Consider the following 16890-nt stretch of genomic DNA (forward strand, 5'->3'; position numbering starts at 1 on the left):
CAGGAGGCCAAGGCAGGAGAATTGTTTAAGCCACGGAGTTCAAGACGAGTCTGGGCAACAAAGTGAAACCCCATCTTTATCAAAAGTTAAGCAACTAGCTGGGCATGGTGGCACATGTCTGTAGTCTTAGCTACTCAGGAGGCAGAGGCAGGAGGATCACTTGACCCAAGGAGGTTGAGGCTGCAGTAAGCTGCGTTCATGCCACTGCATTCCAGCCTGGGTGACGAGGCAACACCTTGTCTCAAATAAATAAAATAAACGTAACGTATCATTCACGCATGTGTGTGTGTGTGTGTATGTATATATATAATATATATAGCATATATGTACATACACATGCACACATATATCTATGATTTGCTAAAATGTCAGTGAAGATTTTTGTATCTATATTCATACTTTATATTGGTATCGTCTTCTTGTAAACTTTTGTTTTATTTTTGTATCAGAATAGTGTTCACATTAGAGAATGGTAGGAAAGTGTTCCCTCTTGTTCTTTTTTTGGAGTAGACTATGGAAAATTGGTGTTATTACTTCTTTAAATGTTTGGTAGAATTCTGGGCCTGGAGTGTTCTTTGTGGGAAAGTTTTTACTAATATGTAAGACTATAAAAATTATCTATTTCTTCCCAAAAAAGAGCATCAATTCCTACCTACGCTCAGCAGTAAGAATGAGCCTCTGCCACTGGATATTAGTAAAGGTCAGATGGAGAATCTGGACTTCCACTCCTATCTGGAAGAAATGAGGAAGTACCCCCCTTTTCCAGACAGCATGGGAGAAAAAAAGATTTAAATAAAGTCCATAGTGTCATAACACCCAAAATGCCCAGGTTTCAATAAAAAATCATTTATAGTACCTAGAACTATAAATATGAAAATATTCATATTTATATATGTACCTGGAACTATAAATATGAAAATATTCACTTAAATTAGAAAAGGCAGCACCATCTGAAATGACAAGAAAAAAGTCTTCTTGTCTAAAATAGCTACAAGAACACTGGTAAAATATGTCAAAACAAAATTTTTCAAAACTAGAAATTAAATATTTACAATAACTTAGTGTTTATTCAAGAAAAATGGTTGAATCTTAACAAGAAATGTGAACTTTATGGTGTTTTAACTTGCCCTTATTGTCTCCCTCACTCTTTACCTTCATGATATCCTTGGAAATTAATAGCCCCAGTGCTATGGTACCTGTGAAAACCAGCAACCTAGCAGCAACTATAGGGTGGGAGTGGAGGATGCATTTGGAGATCCCCAAAAGCTTCACTCAGAGAATTACGACAATTTGACCTCTCTGGAATCTCACTGAAAAGCTTCATGCTCAGGGCTTATATTTATTTGACAAGACTCAGAGATCACTCTGAAAAACTCTATTGCCAAGACATTTGTCAAAAACATCAAAGGCGAGTGTTTAATGTAACAGCTGCCTTAGAAGAAGTTAGGGCTAACAAGAGGTTAATAAAAAACAAAAAATCTTAAAAGAAAAAAAACTGGAGAATGAGAGTTTCATATGGGGTTTGGAAAACCTGCAACACATTCTTGGGAATTTAGAAGGCCATGCACATATCCAAGGCTTTACACATACTCAAGAAAGACATGAGAAGGCCCTAATCTCTCACTTGTGGTTTTGCACAACCAGGAAATGAAGGCTAAGGCAGAACTGTAAACTGCTTGCTGAAGCATTGAAGGTGTATCCCAACACATACACAGAGCTTCTTGGTAAAGGCTGGGAGATTTAATGGTTCAAGGCATTTAAGGAAATAAATTCCCTACCTTATCGTTTACTAACTGCTAAGCTAACTGAGTAGAGAGTTCATTTGCTATACATGACAAAAAAAAAAAAAAATACAGACTTTACAGAATTGGTTCAGTAAAGTCATTAAATAAGCAACAAAAACAAACTAGCAACATCAGGAAATCCTGGTACATTAATGGCCTGCCAATGTAATAAATTCACACAAACTTAATGGCTTCAGACAACACAAATTTATTATTTTACAGTTCTGGAAAGCACACATCTAAAATGGGTCTTATTTGGCTAAAATCAAGTTATCAGCAGAAGTCTGTTCTTTCTGGATGTCTTAGGATGGAACACTTTTTCTTACGTTTTCAACTTTCTAGAGTCCACCTACATTCCTTGGTGTGGCCCCATTCCTCTGTTTTCAAATCCAATAACATCAAGCTGTCTTTTGTCATGCTACCATCTCTCAGGTTATCTCTTCTGATTTCCTCTTCCACTTTTACACAACCTTGTAATTACATTGGGCCCACTCAGTTAATCCAGGATAATCTCCCTATTGTAAAGTCAGCATATTAACAAAGCTGATTGCATGTGCAAACAATTCCTTTATACAATATAATCTGTTACGATCAAAGAGTCTGGGTATTAGGACATTAAACATCTATGAGCAGTAATTATTTCTGTTTGCCATACCTATAGTGAGGGATATCTCATTGCCATAATTCCTTCATTATATTATTTAAAATGTCAAGTTTTTAACAAAAATTATGAGAATGTAAAAAAAAAAAAAAGAGGTAATTATGGTCTTTATGCAGAAAAAAATCCCCCAATTAATACAAACTTTTTGTGGCAGCATGAACTTTGAACTTAGTAAATAAAGAATCTAAATCAGCTATTTAAAATATGCTCAATGAACTAAAGGAAACCATGTATAAAGAACTAAAACTATGAAAACTATTTCTTCCCAAGTAGAGAATATCAATAAAGATATGGAAATAATTTTTAAAGGACCGAAATTATGAAGAGAAGTGCCACTAAGATGAAAATTTTCACAAAGGAGCTCAATGGCAGGTTTGAAGTAGCAGAAAAATGGAGTGAGCAAGATATAGATAGGTTAATTAATATTATACAGTCTAAGAAACCGAAAAAAATAATGAATAAAAATAAATAGAGCCACATGGACCTATGGAACAACATCAAGAGCACCAACATGTGCATAAGAGTCTAGGAAAGGAGAGAAGTAAGGAAGAAAGAATATTGTAATCATCAACCAAAGTATGAAATTTGGTGAAAAACATTAGCCTACACATCCCAGAAGCTCAACAAACTCCAATTAGGATTAACACAGAAAGCCATAGCTGAGTACATCATAGTCAAACTGTCAAAAGGCAAGGGCAAATAAAAAATCTTAAAAGCAGCAATGGAGAAGTGACTCATCATATACAAGGTATCCTCAATAAGATAATAGCTGACTTCTCATCAGAAACCATGGAGGCCAAGATGTCATTGGGATGATATATTTAAAATGATTAAATAAAAACACTGTCAACACAGTATTTATATCTGAAAAACACTACCCTTCAAAAATAAAAGAATAATTAACACATTATTTGATAAACAAACATTGAGATAGTATATCACCAGCAGATCTTACCTACAAGCAAAACAAACCAAATAACCAAATAACAAAATGGGCAAAGAACCTAGATAGACATATCTCCAAAGAAGATATGCAAATGGCCAACAGACATATAAAAATGTGCTCAGTGTCACTAATCATCAGGGAAATACAAATCAAAACCACAGTAAAATATCACCTCACAGCTGTTAGGATGCCTATTATTAAAAAACAAAGGAAAGGTGTTGATGAGGATTGGAAAAAAGGGAACTCTTTTACACTGTTGAATGTACATATGGAAATGTAAATTGGTGCGACCACTGTGAAAAATGATATATACACTATTCAGCAATAAAAAGAGTGAACTATTGATGCATACAACATGATAAATCTCAAAATAGTTTTGCTGAGTGAAGGAAGACAGGCAAAGCAAAAAAGAACATGTCTTCAAAACTTTGGAAAATAGAAACTAATGTATAGTTACAAAAAATACATCAGTAATTACCTAGAGACAAGTCACAGAGAGGGATGGGAAGAAAGGTTAGGTTAAAAAGGGGTGTAAGAAAACTTTCTGGAGTGCCAGATATGTTCGTTATTGTACACTTTACATGCAGTTTGTTGCATGTCAACACAGCTGTTAAAAATCATAGATAAAATATTTACATTTTTTTCATATTATGTCTTCAAATTATAGTGTGTATTTTACCTTTACATAGTATCTCAACATTTCTAGCCCTATTTCAAGTGCTCAGAAGCCACATGTAGGTAGTGGCTATTATATTGGACAGCACAGGTCTACACTTTTCCCTAACAGGAGGCCCACTTTCTGGAGGGATATAAAGGAGGATCAAGACAACACCCCATGTTTCTTTATGGAGACAATACTTCTAGTGAGAGCTCATTGGCTTCTATGAATAACTAGTTGAAAAATATCAATGTGAGTTTTTTAGTGCTCCCAAAAGCAATGTTTGTGCACAAAAAAGCTACTTTGGTTAGTGTTGATATAAACACATAATTTGTTAAATTTATAGACTAAAAGTCCTAGTTTTTTAAGCTTTTAATGTCAAACTTAAAATCTTTTTATCAACTTACTTTACCAATCATTTTCAAGGAAGCATTTATAAGTCTATTAAGTTTCTTTGCATATTTTAAGCTGAATTGATAAATTTAATATATTTGAGTTTCATTTTAAATACCTCAATTTTCTCACAAACAAGTCTTCTCAAGAACTTAGATAAAACATCAAAATAATCATATAAATATAGTAGACCTGAAGTTCTTCTAAATACTCCAGTATAATTTATAAGTTTTGCAAAATTCTCATATAACTTTCAATATAAAATTCTCAAATCTAATCATTAATTCTACTACACATTTAAAATTAGTAATCACTGAACTCTCTAATATGCCCAATTATTTAACCATTGGAAACCTTTACATAACAAATATATAAAGGCTATTCCTAAACTGTATGCAAAATTTTAAGAGCATGGATTCAATTCAGTTTGTCATATGTATATTATTTATAATCTTTCTGGAATTAAAAAGCCCACTTATCCATGAAGAAAGCAGTTCAAGATCCTAAGATTTTGGAATTTTTATCTTAGACCCCTGAGGCAGAACACCAGACTTAGAGCTTCTGGCTGTGATACAAGATATGGAGCTGCAGAGATTTCATTTCTGAGTCCTCTTTATGTCTTACTCAGAGGGTTCATTTTTCTATTCTATATTGATTTACAACTATGGTTCTTGATGCCCATGAGTTCCATGAAGCTGCCTTGAGCACTACCTTGGGAAGCAAGGGGGAGAGTAAGCTAGTGAGAATCTGGAATTTATTTGACAGGTTCCAAGTAATATTTGAGAAGAGATCTCTGCTACTGAATGCTTCAACCAAAGTTTTATGCTTTGGGGTTCAAGATATCTGTAAAAAAGGTTCTGCTACTGAAAAAATGTTTTTACAACACCGTGTGGAAGATCTTAGTCCCCAGAAGAATAATGTAGTTAAGTATATTTGCAATTTATTGGGACAGTAATCTAATATTCTACAGAGATCTGGCTTCCTTCCTATTAACTCTTAATCTGGCTTAGGTTGCTCCTGATAGAGCTTTCTGTGATCTGGTACAAGCAATACCATCACCACCAACCTGAGTGTCCACTAAAAAACTGAGGAGACTTCAGATGTTGTGCTTTGTTCACTGAACCTACCAGTCTGATGCCTCTTTTTGTGCTCTTCTTAGGATGTTCTTCTATAAGACTTATGTGTAACAAGAAGTGATAAACTGAGGACATTATATGTATACGAGACCCTCTGAAGACCTGTAAGGAAATGCATGACATTAAGAAATAGCCAAGTATTGTATCACTGCAAGTGTGGATATCCTCTATTGTGTGTAACATGTGAATAGCCATTCAAATAGAGTTGAGTCCCACTGCACTCTGCAAATTCTGGAACCACATTGAGGAGGCACTGATCAAAGGTGATCATGATTGTGTGTATCTCATATCCATGCATGTTTAGTAATCATAATTATCTCCAAAAGAATTTTTAGAGCATTACAACTATCAGAAACATTGGATTCTGACATTGCAGCTTTTCTCACATGTTCTGTAACAGGCAGTTCTGGCTGTAGACAATGCATATCGAACTGGATGCTTCTAGCTGTAATGACAATGGTGCATATCAAACTGGAAATGGGAAAATGAAATTTATATCTTCTGATTTACATGATGATGGAGGATGGATGATAAGATCTTCAGTAAACATGAATTTCTATCTTCTAAGGTATTGTACACAATCCTTAATGGATATGTTTCATATCAAATATGGAAATCTACCCTACATAGACAATCTTGGGAATAAGAAAGAGGAAAAAAGGTGTTTCTCTAGTCTGAAAGGGTCTTGTGAAAAAATGGCTTCTGCCTTCATTATTTAAAGTGCTGATTTGGGCATAGAGAAGGTGGATTGGTGCAGGTTAGTGCAAGGCAGAAAGTTAAGCAGAGTTTTAAGTTGCTGCCAGATCAAGCGTCCATTTTTGTGATGAAACACTTAGTACGCAGACATCTGGGACGAGGTGTATGTAATAACTGACAAAGTCCAAGGAGCTGACACATGCATCAAAAAGGACAAAGGAAGGGACCACGACCGTGGTCAGATACTCAGATAGCTATGTGGCTTAGGGAATTATAAAAAAGTACTTTGAGTGGAAGAAGCTCTTGTCTAGAAGCAGACCTCTGTATAAGTTTAGGATGTGATATTGACTAATAGTGTGTCCTTGGACAAGTTGCTTAAATTCCTTAAAGCCCAATTTTTCCTTCTCTACAATGTGAATGATAATACCTGTTTGAGCATCATTGTCAGAAACACATTGTCAGGAAGCACATTGTAAATTCAAAATGCTTTAAAATGCAGTGTTCAGGAGGAGTAGCACAGATCCATTCTTTAATCAAAGTGAAGAGCTGTGTTTGATAAGAAAAGAAAGCAGAAAATTCATTTCTCAAGGAAAATAAATTTTAAAGATGTGTTGGTACACAGTTTATATATGGAACAATGACATTTTAAATGAAGCAATTATTTGTTTGAAATGCACTCATTGCTTGGATTATTTGTATCACATGTGCTGGTGATAATAATGAAAATGATGCCTTGTATTTCCAAAGCTTATAGCACTCTTGATTTATCTTACCAGATGTTCCTGATAGCTGTGTCTTTTACTCTTGAATGTTGAATAGGATCGGTGACTAGGACCATAGTGTTCCATTGCCATGGTTTCACTGGATTTCATAAACTGTTGCTTAGCAATCCCACCTGTCACCCAGCTATTTTCTCTTTGCACTGTCTTCACATTGTACTACCAGTAAAATGTAGCTGAGCCTCTTCGTAAGGGAAAATACTAGTCTCTAAACAAAGTTTAATCTTCCCACTTTGGACTATTTTCTTTTTATTTTCTTTTAAGAAAAATCAGAATGCCAGACGCCAGAGAGCTTTGTAGTATAGTGATTAATATAGGGTGTGTGGAGTCAAAGCAGACCTGTATTCACAACTTATTAGCTATTTGATCTTTAGTCAGTTAATCTCTCCATGTCTCGTATTCCTCATCTATAAAATATGATAATTACATTCATCTCAGGGGGATATTGTGAGGATTAAATCAGATAACACATCAAAACTGCACCTGGCACTTAATAGGGCCTCATAACTGTTATCTGCATTATTAAGAGAGAAAGCAAGTGGTAAAAAGACATCTGCCTAATGCACACCTTTCTGCAGCAAACTGCTCTAATGTGGTGGTGACAGTCTTAAAATTCTATGCCAACTACTAGAGTTGAATAACCTAGTTTTGATAGCTGGTACAAGGCTATAATGCAATTATGTGCTTTCAATTAGTTTGTAATCAGTGAAACACGGATCAATACGTTCCTTTTGGTCCAAATGCCAGTTCCATGGGTCCAAGAGACTGTACGCCCTAAATGAGTGACAGCACACTGTATGTATTTTATATTTTATTTGCTACAGTTTCTATTTGCTTCTAATAGATGTCTGTCAGTGGTTATCTGAGTGGATACTGCTAATGAAGTAACATGAGACACAATGTCTCCATCCTACCTAACAAAAACAACAGCACTAATATGCCCATTTATATTGTATATGTATCCATAGGAAAAAAGGTTTATTTAAAATTCTCTACTGCCTTTTAAGGAAGTGAGTTCTACTAAGTGGAGGAGATTGTTTTTTTTCTGAGTGCTGTTTTTAGCCTTAGAATACTAAATGTCTTTTTACATACTTCAAGGCGGAATTCAGTAATGGGTAGTGTTCCAATTTAGCTATAGAAACTGAGAGATTCTTACATTTAATTTATAATTGTTCTATTGTGATGGGAGTGGACGGTAGCTGATAACCAAGTAGGACAAGATCTAGAGAAATTTAGAGGCTTCCTAAAAGAAGAATATAGACGGGAATCTTTCTGGTTAGAGAATGTGGCCAGTGCAGGTTTTTCTGGTGAAACACTGAGGAATAAACTTCATCTGCTCCCTGAAATCCTCACTCACTGCTTTGATATGAATGGATTATTCTTGAAAAGTCTGAAAATATTCTGATTCCCATTTCGGGTTTGGGTGTGGAAATAAGAGTCTGTATGTCTAGGTAGCAAACATGAGGTTTACATTTAATCTACACAAACCACCCTTGTATGAATGAAGAAGGATAATCATGTAAAAAGACATAGAGATCACCATTCACAGATTACACAACAATGGAGGGTATTTGCTCTAGCTAGAAGTCTACAGTCTAAATAAGCATATGAGAGGCCTGAGGCAGTCTCCTGAGTCACGTGATGGTTGAAACATCTTTAGTGAGAGGCCCTAGGCCCCCGGGGTTTCTGAAACTGCCCTCCTAAAGGAATGCCTGAGTTTCTTGTATCACCGCAGATACTAACTAGAAGGGGTATTACTGTACCTGCTGTCATTCAGATACCTACTAGGGCAAATCTTGAGAGCTCTGTAGAAGATAATCAGAAATTTCCAAGCTGGGAAGATTCAGATTCCTTGAAAACAAACTTTCAAAATCAAAATAATATGGTCATAAATCATTTACATACAATCATTTACAATTGTAATGATTTTTTTTTACCATTTAGAAATTATTTTTCAGCCTTGTTTTGTTACTTTTACTCCCAGACCACAAGTTTATTCACTTTTCTCCCCCAAACAAATTGTGCACTTATCAGAATCAAGGGGTGTTATTGTTTTTGTATTTCATAAAGATGATTTTAATTGATTTTTATGTCTATTTTAACATTGTATTTATTATTTTCCATATCTGAACATTTTAATCTATTTTCAGAAAGATGTATCTACCATACTTTTAATTATTAAAAATTGTTCATACATATAGAATAATTATTTGAAAAACAAAAGGTTAACAAACAGAAGCGTGATTAGAGTGATTAATCCCTAATTAAGCCATTCATTCTTGGAAAAAGGTGACTCATTCTCTCACCTTTATGAAGATAAAAAGTGATACTTTACACTGTTTAAAGTAAATATGTGTGTCTTTGGAGAATGTCTTCTCTTATAAGCACCCTGTCTAGGTATATACCCTTTCACTTCTAGAAAGGACTGCTTGGGGCTAAAGCTAGACCAAAATGGATTTAATTATGAAGCTGTTAGTAGGCAGAACCTGGCAATGGCAAGAAGAAAAACTGAGCCAAGGAATTAAAGCAGTGAATTGAGAGTAAATTGAAATGTAAATCAATCTGGAGTCGAACTTGAGAGGAGCCAGACACTATGGGGAAGACAACAGGATAATTGAAAGAGTTATAAGAATGCAGAATTTAAGAAAAATTTAGAGAGTCTTGATTCAAAGCCACTTCTGCCTGTCCTCTGGTCCCTCAAATAAAAGGCTCTACTTCCTTTGCTGTTTCTTACTTCTTTTAGACAAAAATAATAGGAGGCCATTATTTTGGACTGAGCCCCTGCACTAGGCCACAGGAGACCAGACCAAATCAAAACTGAGTCACTCATGCTAAATGGCACATAATCGATCTGAAGCTTTAAGGAAGCAAATAGGTCCTGAACAGACCATTTTTTTTTTGAAATTAGGATTCCAGTCTACCTGCATCAGCATAATAAGGAAGTCCCTTCTGCTTTAACCCTTACCAAAAAGTAACCTAAAATAGCCTTATATTAACCAACTAGCTTTTTTTCTGTTGTTTTAGTTTCTTATTCCCACCCTACAAAACCTACTGTTCTGTTATTGTCCAGTGGGAGCTTTCATTCTATTTTGTAGAATGAAGGTAACCTTGATTAATGAATCGTGAATAAAAACCAATTAGATCTATAACCAAATTTGTTGTAATTTTGTCTTATGGTGTTTTCATTTAGGAAGGGCCTGCTACATTGTATGCTATTTACAGTGTCAGGAGCATGCTTAGTGTGGGTCTTGGTTGCTTGTGAAAATACTCTGTTCTGTGCCTTTTCTAGTACATTAGATCTGTAAACTGGCCATCTGGAGATTTGGAACTTCGGTAAGCCTAAAATGATACTGCTGTCCACACTTTCAAGATATTAAAGCAAGTTACAAAACCTATCCTGGTGCACTAATGAAGAAGGGTCAGGAGAGTTAGTGGTTGAATTCGTTCTTTTCAGAAATCAAGGAAGTGCCAGGTAAACTCAACGAAGGAAGGTGCTCAATCTGCTATTTATGACTCATCTTGCTGGCCTTACTTTCTGTACCCTCATTTAATTTTGAAAGGTGACTTAGGAAGAACATGTTTTAATGTTCCAGGACTGAGGGAATAAATTCCTAATCAACCTCACAATTTCCAAGCTTTTTAAATTAAATAATTCTTCTACAGCTATAGACAATTATTAATCTAGAAACACAATGTTCATAATTTCACAAAAATAAAATTTAAAAATGAGAATATTCTTATAAATTTGGAAAATGCTAAAACTTATAAGAGATTACTTGAACTAGCTGCTCTTCCCATTATAGGCCTGGGACAGAATGTCAAGGGCCAGAGTAAAGAAAGGATGAAAGCACGCTTTCTGAGGTCTGGTTTACCTAAATAGGGAAAATAGCCATAGTAACTGTAAGAAAATTTCACCAGAGGGACAGGATTCCTCTCTAAAGAAGATGTCTACTTGCAATATGCAAGAGAATTCCTTTATCTAGTCAATGGTCTGAACATATCAAGGGAAAATTAGAGGATATCTATTTGGAGTGTTTTATGCTAATGAAGAACATCCAGAATATATTTGCGTGTTGGCGGGTGGGGCAGTATCTTAGTCTGAAAGGGTGTAGAAACAAAGTAATTCTGAGTTAAGGTTGCAAGATAAAATACAAGACACCTAATTAAATTTGAATTTTAGGTAAAAATAAATTTTATGATCTTTATTATAAGTGTGTCTCATTATTTGTTATCTATCTGGAATCCAAATTTAATGAAGTGTCCTGTATCTATTTGCCCTATTTGACAAGGCTTGTCTTGATGTCATGAGTAAATAAAGATTCCTCAAGAAGAAGTAATGAAATCTGAGTCATATGTCAAATTTATATTAGAAGAGGAAACCGTGCATACATAGAAATAAAATATAAAATAAAAATGATAAGAAATTATTACTAGCTGAAAATTCATTTAAAACATGTCAAAGCCAGTAAATATTTATTCTCTACAGGAACTATGAAATATTTATAAAGTCTATACAGGTTGTGTAGTAGTAGACAAAAATCTAAGATGGCCTTTAATCATCTCTGCCTTCTGCTATTTATACTATTGTGCAGTTCCCTCTAACAGTGTACCAGAACTGGTCTGTGCAATCAGCAGAAGTGAGAGTATGTAACCACTAAGACTAGGTTATAAAAGACACTAGTTTCTCTCTATCTGTTTCTTTCCCTTTCTCTTGCCATGTCATGAAGAACCCTATGGAGTCACCCAAGTAGTGAGAAACTAAAGCCTTTGGCCAATAGCTATGTCAGAAAGCCATTCTGGAAGCAGAACTTCCAGCCCAGGTAACCCCTCTAGATGATTGATGATTGTGGTCCTAGCCAACAATTTGACTACAATCTCATGAGAAACTCTATGTCAACACCACCCAGCTAAACTGCTCCTGGATTCCTTACCCTCAACTTTTGTGAGACAATGAATATTTGTGTTTTCAGCTGCTAAATCATGAGGTAAGATTGGTTATGCAACAAGCAATAACTAATACAAGTTGTTCAAAATGTGCAAAAATATGAAATGATGACTGAAAACATTCATTTTGAACCAACCTGCAGAATTAAAAATTCATTAAAACATTGCTAAGTAAGCAAAGAAGGAATAATTGGCCTGCAGAAAGATGTGACTAATCTTGTGAAATTCACTACATTCTGGTAATTAATATCCTGCCAAAACAAGATTCACATTTCTGTCCCTCATAGCATGAAACAGTTTCAACTAAATTCAACTAACACTGGGATTTTTACCTCCGACCTTCAATAAATGAATCAAAATCCTTTTAGACCATGAACCTTATCATTTCCTCTCAAAATTTACTTTTTCCTCTCAAAATCTGAAGCAAGACTATAGGCGCAATATGATATCATGAATTGAAAAAATGTTAGATAGAAACTGAATAAATTTAAAAAGTGAAAATGGGCAACAGCAGTCATAAATAGGTAAAGTAAATTTCTCTGCTGATGACTCTATTTAATGTGTAAATATTCAGAAATTCAATATATGTTGTACAGAAAGAACAAAAATGTTAACAGGCTTTGGAGACAGTCATCTTCAGTTAATTTGCAAATTAAGATTTTAAAACACTGACAAATAAGAAAAAGAATATTTGCATTTGAATTTAAGTAGTAACAACAAACCTAAACAATAACAACAAAAAGGAGAGCTTGAAAGAAAATGGGCAAGATAGCCTACTGGAGGCAGCTAGGGTGCATGGCTGTCACGGAGAGGAAGAGAAGAAGCGAATAAAGGCAGCACCTTCAACTGAAACATCCAGGTGCTTGCATTGGTACTAATCAAGGAAATAACTCCAACCACAGAGAATGGAGAAAAGCAAGGCAGGATGACGGCCCATCTGGAAGCAACATGGAGCCAAGGGAACCTCCCTAAACCAGGGAGTGGTGAGTGAATGTGTGACCCCAAGAAACCATGCTTCTCCCATGGATCTTTGCAACCCTTGCATCAGAAGGTCCCCTCATGAAGCTACTCTACCAGGGCCTTCAGTCTGAGACATAGAGCTACGTGGAGCCTCAGCAGAGCAGCTGCTCAGGTACCCGCAGAGACCCAGGAACTTTAGATACTCTGGCTCCAGGCTTTCCAGCAAAAGTAACTGCAACTCTGCCAATGAGGGAGATTAGACTCCTGTATATACCCTTAGGAAAGAGGGTGAATCCAAGGGGCCAAACAGTGATGGTCTGTGGGCCACACTTCCATGGCTCCTCACAGGATAAGACCCAGCCAGCCACGGTAGCAGTGTTGGGCTTATGTGGGACAGAGCTCTCTCACAGAAGGATAGGCCACCATCTTTGTGGGCCACCAATGCTGAGACAGTTCTAACTACAGCCATATAAACAGGACTGCAGGGAAGTTCACACGACAGCTGGGCAGAGCCCACAGCAGTTCAGCAAAGCCTCTGCAGACAGACAGTGACTAGGCTGCCTCCTTGCTGTGCAGGGCAGGCCTGAAAAAAAAAAAGGCAACAGCACAATGGAAACTCATAAATAAAGCCCTAACTCCCTGGGACAGAGCACCTGGGGCAAAAAAAAAGGTGTTTATGAGTTCTGTTGCAGCAGACCTAAACATACCTGCCCAGCAGCCCTGAATGAAAAACGGAACTCACAACTCAGCACTTGAGCTCATGTAAAGGACAGGTCTTATGTTTAAGTCTTTAATCCATCTGGGGTTAAATTTTGTATAAGGTGTAAGAAAGGGGTCCAGTTTCATCTTTCTACATATGGCTAGCTAGACAGACTGTCTCCTCAAGCAGCTCCCTGACCCCCATATATCCAAAGAGTCACCACATAAAGGAGAGATCAGACTGACACTTAGCGGGTATCCTTCTGGGACAAAGATAGCAGAAAAAGAAACTGGTAGCAACCATTACTGTTCTGCAGCTGCTGCAGGTGATCCCCAGGCAAGCAGGGCCTGGAGTGGACCTCAGCAGCCATACAGCAGAGGGGCCAGACTGTCAGAAGGAAAACTGAGAAACAGAAATAACCTCATGATCAATAAATTGGATGTCCACTCAGAGACCCAATCTGAAAGTCAGCAACTACAAAGACGACAGGTGGATAAATCCACAAAGATGGGAAGAAACCAGCACAAAAATGATGAAAACACCTGAAACCAGAACACCTCTCCTCCTACAAGGGTTTACAACTCCTCACCAGCAAGGGAACAAGGCTGGATGGAGAATGAATGTGAGGAAATGACAGAATCAGACTTCAGAAGGTGGGTAATAAGGAACTTCCATGAGCTAAAAGAACAGGTTCTAACCCAATGCAAAGAAACAAAGAACCTTGAAAAAAGATTTGATGAAATGCTAACGAGAATGGACAAATTAGAAAGGAATATAAGTGAATTGATGGAGCTGAAAAACACAAAAGGAGAACTTCGTGAAGCATGCACAAGTTTCCACAGCCAAATTGATCAAGCAGAAGAAAGGATATCAGAGGTCGAGATCAACTCAATGAAATAAAACGAGAAGGCAAGATTAGAGAAAAAGGGGTAAAAAGGAATGAACAAAGTCTCCAAGAAATGTGGGACTATGTGAAAAGACCTAATCTACGTTTGATAGGTGTACCTGAATGTGACGAAGAGAATGAATCCAAGCTGCAAAATACTCTTCAGGATATTATCCAGGAAAACTTCCCCAACCTAGCAAGGCAGGCCAATATTCAAGTCCAGGAAATACAGAGACCACCACAAAGATATTCCTCAAGAAGAGCAACCCCAAGGCACATAATCGTCAGATTCACCAGGGTTGAAATGAAGGAGAAAATGCTAAGGGCAGCCAGGGAGAAAGGCTAGGTTACACAGAAAGGGAAGCCCATGAGACACAGCAGATTTCTCAGCAGAAACCCTACAAGCCAGAAGAGAGTGGGGGCCAATATTCAACATCCTTAAAAAAAAGAACTTTCAACCCAGAATTACACATCCAGCCAAACTAAGCTTCATAAGTGAAGGAAAAATAAAATCCTTTGTGAACAAGCAAGTATTCAGAGATTTCATCACCACCAGGCCTGCTTTACAGCTCCTGAAAGAAGCTCTACACATAGAAAGGAAAAACGAGTACCAGCCACTCCAAAAATAAGCCAAATGGTAAAGAGCATCAACACAGTGAAGAATCTATATCAACCAATGGGCAAAACAGCCAGCTAGCATCAAAATGGCAGTATCAAATCCACACATAACAATATTAACCCTAAATGTAAATGGACTAAATGCCCCAATCAAAAGACACAGACTGGCAAATTGGATAAAAAGCCAAAACTCATCAGTGTGCTGTATCCAGGAAACCCATCTCACATGCAAGGATACACAAAAGCTCAAAGTAAACGGATGGAGGAAGATTTACCAAGCAAATGGAGAGCAAAAAAAAGCAGGAGGTGCAATTCTTATCTCTAATAAAACAGACTTTAAAGCAACAAAGATCAAAAGAGACAAAGAAGTACACTACATAATGGTAAAAGGATCAATGCAACAAGAAGAGCTAACGATCCTAGATATATATGCACCCAATACAGGAGCACCCAGATACCTTAGGCAAGTTCTTAATGACTTACAAAGAGACTTAGATTCCCACACAATAATAGTGGGAGACTTTAGCACCCCATTGTCAATATTAGACAGATCAACCAGACAGAAAATTAACAAGGATATCCAGGAATTGAACTCAGACCTGGAACAAGCAAACCTAATAGGTCATTACAGAACTCTCCACCCCAATCCACAGAATATACATTCTTCTCAGCACCACATCATACCTACTCTAAAACTGACCACATAATTGGAAGCAAATCACTCCTCAGCAAATGCAAAAGAACAGAAATCATAACAAAGAGTCTCTCAGACCACAGTGCAATCAAGGTAGAACTCAGAATTCAGAAACTAACTCAGAACTGCACACCTCATGGAAACTGAACAACTTGCTCTTGAATGTTGATTGGATAAACAATGAAATGAAGGCAGAAATAAAGACGTTCTTCAAAACCAACGAGAATGAAGACACAACGTACCAGAATCTCTGGGACACATTTAAAGCAGTCTCTAGAGTAAAATATATAGCAATGAGTGCCCACATGAGAAGAAAGGAGAGATCTAAAATTGACACCCTATCATCCAAATTGAAAGAGCTAGAGGAGCAAGATGAAAAAAAACCTCAAAACCTAGCAGAAGACAGGAAATAACTAAGATCGGAGCAGAACTGACGGAGATAGAGACACAAAAACTCCTCAATAAATCAATAAATCCAGGAGCTGGTTTTTTGAAAAGATCAACAAAATAGACAGACCACTAGCCAGATTAATAAAAAAGAAAAGAGAGAACAACCAAACTGATGCAATAAAAAATGATAAAGGGGATATCACCACAGATTCCACAGAAATTCAAACCATCATCAGAGATTATTACAAACAACTCTATGCACATAAACTAGTAAACCTGGAAGAAGTGGATAAATTCCTGGACACTTGCCTCGTCCCAAGCCTAAACCAGGAAGAAGTCAAAACCCTGAATAGACCAATAACAAGATCTGAAGTTGAGGCAGCAATTAAGAGCTTGCCACCCAAAAAAAGCCCAGGTCAAGACAAGTTCACAGCCGAATTCTACCAGACATACAAAGAGGAGCTGGTACCATTCCTTCTGAAACTATTCCAAATAATCCAAAAAGAGGGAATCCTTCCCAAATCATTTTATGAGATCAACATCATCCTGATACCAAAACCCAACAGAGGCTCAACAAGAAAAGAAAACTTCAGGCCAATATCCATGATGAACATAGATGCAAAAATCTTCAACAAAATACTGGCA

At 36.7% G+C, this 16890-nt stretch overlaps 1 pseudogene; it reads left to right on the plus strand.

The window, feature by feature from the left end:
• Window positions 1–5997: 5997 nt before the first annotated feature.
• LOC108296991 overlaps window positions 5998–16890 on the plus strand; it is a 23124-nt pseudogene continuing 12231 nt past the window's right edge.

This window comes from Cebus imitator, unplaced genomic scaffold, assembly GCF_001604975.1.
Source record: "Cebus imitator isolate Cc_AM_T3 unplaced genomic scaffold, Cebus_imitator-1.0 Scaffold759, whole genome shotgun sequence".
NCBI classification, from domain to species: Eukaryota; Metazoa; Chordata; class Mammalia; order Primates; family Cebidae; genus Cebus; species Cebus imitator.